This window comes from Cynoglossus semilaevis, chromosome W (genome assembly GCF_000523025.1).
Source record: "Cynoglossus semilaevis isolate Cse_v1.0 chromosome W, Cse_v1.0, whole genome shotgun sequence".
NCBI lineage: Eukaryota > Metazoa > Chordata > Actinopteri > Pleuronectiformes > Cynoglossidae > Cynoglossus > Cynoglossus semilaevis.
In genome coordinates, this window is record NC_024327.1 from 5,752,077 (window position 1) to 5,760,161 (window position 8,085).

Consider the following 8,085-nt stretch of genomic DNA (forward strand, 5'->3'; position numbering starts at 1 on the left):
CACTAACAAAACCGCAGACAATGCTACAAAAACGAATGTATTTTCTTACTTTTATTTACTATTCAATAATTATTACATTTGTTTAGCATAGGAAATGTATTAACAAGCATGCGCTAGCTTTTAGATATATGTTGCAAACTACCAAGATCAAGACTACCAAGAGTTGCAGGTCTACCAAGATTATGATGTTGTCATGCTGTAGTTGCAGCTGTGACACAAGGTTCTTTCAAGTAGAATAATCTGACGATTACGGCAGTTTACTTGTTGTATGGTTCAAGATAATTGGTTATTTAAAAAAAAAAAAACAAAAAACATTTATTTTCTTATCTTCCCTCTCATTTTCAGAGGCTCCACTAGAAGCCTAGGGCGCCCCCCAGTTGTCAGTAGTCAAAAATGCTAAAATATATCCAGATTTACTGTAAAAAAAAAACCCAAAATGTTAGCTAAATGTGGGCTAAAGAGAAAATTAACTAAAACTCTGCCAAAAATAATATCCTAGTCTCTGTGTGGAAAATTAAGGCAATGATAATAAAAAGACAGACTAAACCTGTTAAAGTTAAATACATGTCATGTCAGACTATGGGTCACCTTTGCGCTGACCTTTACTGTTGTATTAGTTGTAAAAAAAAAATTTTAATGGCTTTTGTCTTCACCAGATGTAAATATAGTAAGTCAGAGTAAGTACATACTATATGCTAGAGGGTTGGATTTAAGTACCTCACAGAGATCTATGTATTGATGATTGCCTACATGTACAATTTCCAACTACAGAACCTGATGTACTGTTGTGGTTGTTAAAAGGAGACAAGTTCAGAAAAGGCAGAAACTGAAGAAATGTGATTTGTACTGAACATGAACATTTGAACATGTCACATTTGATTCCATCAGTGCTCACATGCAGATGACTCATGTACAGTATCCACAGAAGACGAAAAGAGAAGAAAATAATAGATCCAGTGTCAGAATAACAAAGTAAAACTGCGTTCTACCCTTTTATACTGTAGTATCATATTTATATAATGACTTTTCCTTCTTTGCAATAATGCTTTCATGTCACACAGTGACACAGTGTATTTACCATTGACCAATATGTCACGGTGACATATTGGTTTATTGACGTAGTCACCTATTGACTTAGTCAATAGTCTGGGAGTCAGATTGATGTACGGTATTGACGTGGTCAGTTATTGAGTGATTGATGCAGTGACCTATTGACTTACTGACTGCATGATGTTACACTGAAATACACCAGGCCATTAACAACGTACAACTCCAGAGCCAGAGGACATTATTATCTTTAGGTAAATATTTTCACATGCACATTTCTGGCTGAAAAAAATATTTTCCAACTTGTGGCTTTTTGACCTTCTCTTTGGTATTATTAAGCTTAATTAGCAATTGGCTCAAGCCTGTTATTATGACATAAGTAATGTTTTATGTTGTAACATAAGAAATGGTTAGAAATTAAGAACAAAGAAAACTGTCAGTTATATTGACTCATGAATGTATTAATATAACAGGGATACTCTTACACTTAACTCATTATAATCCTTGTTAAATGTCCTGTGCAGTTTTGTTTACAACAAGAAATGTCTTAGCCGAAATGTAAATATTTAGGTGGCAAGTTAATTTATTTAAGTGTATTTTAGTGCATGTGAAAAAAAGTCTTTGATAAAATTATACACTCATGAATAACACTGACCTTTATTTTCTGCAAAGATGTAAATTAAAAAAAATCCAAGCTGAATAGAAAACACTGCCTTCTTTTTTAACAAACCCAGACCAGTTAAGTGAATACTACTGCAGGTTTTCTAAATTTGCTCCAGTTTCTGAGTGACTGAAAATAAAAGACTACAATGAGAAAGGATAAATCAGATAGTAAAATCAGGATAAAACAGGTGTCAACAGTGATGAGACATGACATAAAAATCCTTCTTCTCTAACTGAACCTGTGGTGAGAACATCAAACCGTGTATAAAAAAGCTGTGTTTTCACCCAGGGTTCCTTTTCTTTTTCCCTATTCACTCTCTGATTATAGAACTGTACAAACTTGGCGAGATTTTGAATTCTGAACTGATTACGTACCTCCAGCCGTGCACATTCTCTGCTCTCCTTCTCCAGACCTTTCTCCTGATAGCCTTGTTTTTTTTTTCCTGCCACAGAGATAAAGAGATGCAGTGCACTCCATATACAGTTATACTGAATAAATGCTGATGTGTGTTAAAAACAGTTATGCAGATGCCGTGTCAAAATGTGCAGAGGATAGGCACTAATACACACATGCACACACATTTCTGTGGTTTAATATGCTATCAATCAGCCTGGACCAGTTCCCATTAGTACATAAAGCATTATGAATCTCCTCTTCCCCAGACTATCATGACACTGGCTGTGTTTCGCTGTCCTTCCAACATTTGGTCCCCATTGTCTGTCTGTTTAATATGCAAAGGTGGTCATTCAGGGAGTCATTTTGGAGCAGTGTAAACGGCAACAATGATTAGCTGGCGCTGCAGAGGAAGTGTCCATCATGTGTGTTAGTGTGTTTGGAGAGCATCCTTACATCCTCTGCTCTTCTCCTCGATTCTCACTCAGTTTTGTGAAGGACTTTACATATGAAAAAAAAGAACTCCAAAAAAACAATCGAAACACCAGCGGAGCGGAGATGCTGTAAGTGGACTTAATCGTAGATTTTTGCATGCTTAATTGCGAGTATGGATTGGTCCACTAAAAGGTCCATTAAAAGACATCAGTGTCGTTGGGGTCTGACATACAGTTTGAATATACTTGAGATGGATTGATCCATTGACTTTTGGCCTCGTTCTGAAAGAAATAATTAAAACAACATTTTGATAAGACTATGAAAAAAAAAAAGTTAGTATCAAGACGGCACTTCTTTCCAAAGTCCCAGACCTTTTCTGTTTGTTCAGCATATGCAAGCATGCTTCACGGTGGCACCACACTGGTCCTGAGGGAAATATCAGGTTTATTTATTGGAGCCTTTTTAGCCCCAGCTCAATATCTATAACTATCTGGCAGAATGGGAGGTTGAGGAAGAGCTGGGTCTGCCGTCAGTCACACTGACAAGCTCTTATTTACTGTCCAGGTCTATGACTTATTTTTATGTACCTAATCGTAAAGCATCGAGATTTATTGGAGGTAACGGGACAGTGGGGAACACCCCAGGGGACTGGCAGATGCAGCTCCCTCCCTGTCTGCTCAGCTGGGCTTCAGGTTTACTCTACCTGGTCCAGATCACCTTCCACTTCTGGGAGTAGCCTTAATGATAAACATGAGGACTTTTTCCAGGCCCATATTTCTTTCTGATGTGGACAGCTGATAGCTGAACTATTAAAGAAGAGGGTCATAAAAATCAGATGGTCTAATGGACGACTGTGAAGATTAATAACAGCTTATTGGTCAGATTCAGTGACCTTCCACACAGGTATGCCTACAATGGTCAGCTGGATTCAGAAGAAGTTGACCCAACCAGGACAGAAGGCCAACCCTGACCCATATGGGTCTTAATCCTCTTGCAAACAAAACCAGGGTCTGAAAACCTTTTTAGTTTTTGGGCCCCCAAAATGTTATTGTTTTAAAAGGGTCAAGGGAACAAATCTCCTAAAAGATAAACAGAATTTGGACATGTCACTGTTTCTAAATATAAATAATAATAGGGTAACATCAGACCTTATTACCTCACAAATCTGAAATATTTTAGGTTTAGGTTCATGTCAAGAGACCTGGGGCAAACATACTAGAAGGTAAAGGAGAAAAGTCTCAGTGAAGCATAAAAAAATGCTTATGCTAATAGTTTCCCAGGAGTAGAACTTAAAAAAAATAAATCACTAGTTCTTATTTGGCATGAAGGTTTGTGCATGTTTCATGTTGGAAGTTGATAGAACACCCCCCCCCCCCCCCCCCCCCCCCCCCCCCCCCCCCGCCCACCACCCCCTTTGACTATTTAACTTTTTTTCTGTTTTACCATTTCTTGGTTTGTGCTGTTTAATTTTTGTTGCTTAATAAATAGTGCATTAACAGCAGGGTGAAAATGAAAACAAAAACAAAAAAACAAAGGGATGACGTCCTCTCTTATCATTATGATTTTTTGTCCTTTTCACATGTCTGTCACTGCTGAAATGTCAAAGAGAGGTGGAGTGAACACGGAATCGTACCGCAGCAGAGCCTTTGATCTGACTGTAGTAAACTCTGGCAGCCTGTTTTGTTTTCCTGCCTAAAATGAAAAAGAAACTTAAATTGTTGTGCTTGCTGTTTAATTTGATAATGATCTGATGTAACAAACTGCTGTAATATCTTTCTGCACACTTAATGGAGGCAGACTCAACCATGTCACTTTACATTACCTTCTGTTGCAACAGGAAAAGGCCACAACTAATCTGCCATTGTTGGCATTGGCAGAGACTGCAGCCAGTGCAAAACAGATTTGGCATTCAGCGCTAAAGTAAAGGCTTTATAATGACAGCAAGGCTGCTCGGCCATTTGAGCTTATAATGTCAGAGTATAATAACGCTGTGGCCCTTGGAATTAGAGGGGAGGTGAATGATTGGGAATTGTGGCTAAGGGGAAAGGTTAGGGTGTGTGGGGGGGGGGGATCATTCTTGCAACTCTCTTTTATTAGGCTCTTTGTGTTTTAGATGTGAAGTCAAACAGACAATGAGGTGTTTAATTTTTGCATATTACATATCTTTTCTCTTATCCTTTTTTTTTCTTTTACAGTACATGGTTTTAAGCTCCAGGAGATTAAATAGCGTTTATACCTCTGTGCTGTTTTGTCAGTTTGACTGTTCCACTTATTCAGTGTTTTTCCCCATGAGGTGTGTCTCCGCATCAAACGAGTACAGAGACATAATATCCACTGCTTTATATATAGCATCTATATTGCAGTAATTCTGCAAGTGTTTCTGGCTTTATAGACTGTATTAAAGAGATAAAATATATAGATGTGTGATTTGACCAGCATCATGTTCATAAAGCTCAGCTGCAACCAAGATTCTGTTGAATAGTTTAAGACAGTACACAACGCTGTTTTCAATACGTTAGTGTTCAAACTGGTTATCTTTGGGACTAGTGATGGGAAAACCGACTCTTTTCACTGATTCAATTCTTTGACTCTCGAACAGTAAAATGAATGAGTCGTGAACGAATCTTGAACTAATCATTTCATTAGTTTTACAGCAGGTGGCGCTTTAGCCCTATTGTGGGCGTTGTAAAGAAGGCTGCAGTTCTCCGACACTAAATACTGAAGGCAACATGGTTTGCTTCCACTGACAGTCTACAAAGTAAACAAAATACCATAAGCAATTAAAACCATGTGAAAAGCTAAGAAATAAAAACACACCACAATGTGAAGATGAATGAGAGCAAAAGAGACCCGAGCTCTGTCACGTGACAAATGAAACGAATCTGCGAGAACGAAGCGAAATATTAGTTCACAGCGAAAGATTAGTTCACAGAGAGTGATTCGTTCATAGCGAAAGATTAGTTCACAGTGAAAGATTAGGTCACAGAGAGCGATTTGTTCGTAGCGAAAGATTAGTTTACAGAGAAAGATTAGTTCACAGCAAAAGATTAGTTCACAGAGTTATTCGTTTGCAATGAAAGATTAGTTCACAGTGGAAGATTAGTTTGCAGAGTAATTAGTTCGTAGTGAAAGATTAGTTCACAGTGAAAGATTAGTTCGTAGTGAAAGATTAGTTCACAGTGAAAGATTAGTTCGTAGTGAAAGATTAGTTCACAGTGAAAGATTAGTTCGTAGTGAAAGATTAGTTCACAGTGAAAGATTAGTTCGTAGTGAAAGATTAGTTCACAGTGACAGATTAGTTCGCAGAGAGTGATTAGTTCACAGTGAGTGATTAGTTTGCAGAGTGTGATTAGATCGCAGTGAGTGATTTGTGAGATGAATCATCAGATGGTTATCAATTTAAATAAATTCATATTATGTGATTTTCTGGAATTTTCTTTGGGATTCTGTCTCTCACTGTTAGAATATACATATGACTAAAATTATAAATTGTTGCATTCTTTGTAAGTGGGCAAATCTGCAAAATCAGCAAGGGGCCAAATACTTATTTTCCCCTACTGTAATTAGACATTTGTGTCCTGATGAGCTGAAATGCTCATCTGCTGCTCTTTGACTTCTTTTTTCTAGTATATAAAGTTTTTTTTGGTTTTTTTTGGAGAGACAGTAATGAAATACAAAGAGGAAAGTTCTGACAGTGATAATGTACTGGCATCTTAAGTGCATTCAGGCCGCTCCTAACCATTCTCTGTCTGTTGCACCATTTAACCCCCCCCCCCCCCCCATTTAGGGATAATGGCCATTTTAGAGCCTCACGCTCTCATTTCTCTACCGTTGGATCTTTAATGTAGTTGTGAGGTTAATATTGGGTATCATACAGCCCAGGCTCTATGAAATTGAACGTATGTTAAAAGCAGAGCCCTGGCTTCCAGTCAGGCCTTGTCTTTGTGGAAAAAAGGTTTGAGGAATTCTGCTCCCCAAAAGGGCTGGACAGTGGTGTCAAAGGCTAATTTCCAAAGCCACTCACGGTCGCTCATCTCTCACTGTGAAGTGTCAAGTGTGGCAAGTGCCTTGCACGTTGTCATGCCGACCAAAGCATGGGATCCCTGCCTGATAGATGGCATTGACGGATCATTTGTCATATTGTAATTGTTCTCAGCAAACACAGAATGCCCACTAGTATAAACAGTAGTGGGCCGCTGGGCTAATAAAGCGGCAAAATGGAAAGGGATTCATTCATGCCTGTTTCACTTAAAGAGACAATGGCTCTATTGTCCAGACCAGTCGGTCTGATTAGAGCAGCGAGGGCTGAGAAAAAGCCCGGCTGAGAGAATAAAACAAGGCGATCATAAAGGAAACGGCAGTCACTTCTCTGTATCGATGTGTCCAGGCGGGGGTGAAGTCTGTGAGGAGTGTTGACAGTCAAGGGAACAACAGGAGCAGGTCCACCAGTGAGTCATCCTCCTCTCCTCCCCCGTCCTATGTTTGGCTACAGAAACAGTGAAGGAGAATGCCTGTCGACCATAACAAATACAGCGAGTGCAAATGCTGAGCCTGGACTAGGAGCTGGATCAGCCAGGCTGTGAGATGGCCGGCTCATGTCTGAGCCAGGTACAAATGGCCGCTGGTACAAAGGTACTATTTGTTCATCCTTTTGGTATGAGCTCTGTCTCCCTGCTATTACTGCTGGGGTTGACCTAGTGCCATCTCTGTGCTCAAAATACTCTCTCCAGTTTGGCTTTAGTCTAAATGAAGGAGAACGTAGACCTGAGTGACTGCTGTGGTATGTTCTCTACTTGACATGACCCAGACGCTTCTTTCATGAACTGAAATGATCTGATCTCCAGCTTTTCTCACCAGTTGCCAATGGGAAAGATTGCCTTAGGAAGGCTGTTCACTGTGGTGCCCCTATCAAAAGGAGACAAAAAAAAAAGTTTCTTCTTACTTGCAATTTTAGAGCCACTACTGACTGGGTCCAAGCATCACTTTAGAAATGTCATTACCCAGGTGCTGCAATCTCTAAAGAAGACACAAACCTCCACCTCTCGAGGTTCTCTTCTAGCTGCTGCCTACTCTCACTACAGATCACAATGTAATCTGCAAGCAACATAGTCCATGGGGACTCCTGTCTGACCTCATCTGTAAATGTTGGTGCTGAAAATTACGTTATTCAGTCACCACTATTGTCATCTAACTGCCGCAGATAGAATGACCTGAAAAGAACCACACCTGGCAACGTTGTACTTTTTACTCGCTGCGAGTAAATCTGCACAGTTTTGTCCCATGCTATTTTTCTGAGCTGATCCATCAACGTACAATACGTTTCCATTTTTTAGTGGCACGTCTGTCAAATATGTTCTTGGTTTATACATTTTCTCTGATTCTGCTAAGCAATCATGAGGTTCTTCGTCCTCAGGAGTTGGTAGTAGTGTAGCAGGATTAAGTGTTGTACATCTCTCTATTTCTATATGTGGCTGGGATAACAGAGTAGCCATGCAATGTAAATGTCTTGCTGGTGAAAGAAAAGACATTTTTGTTTGTAATATGAG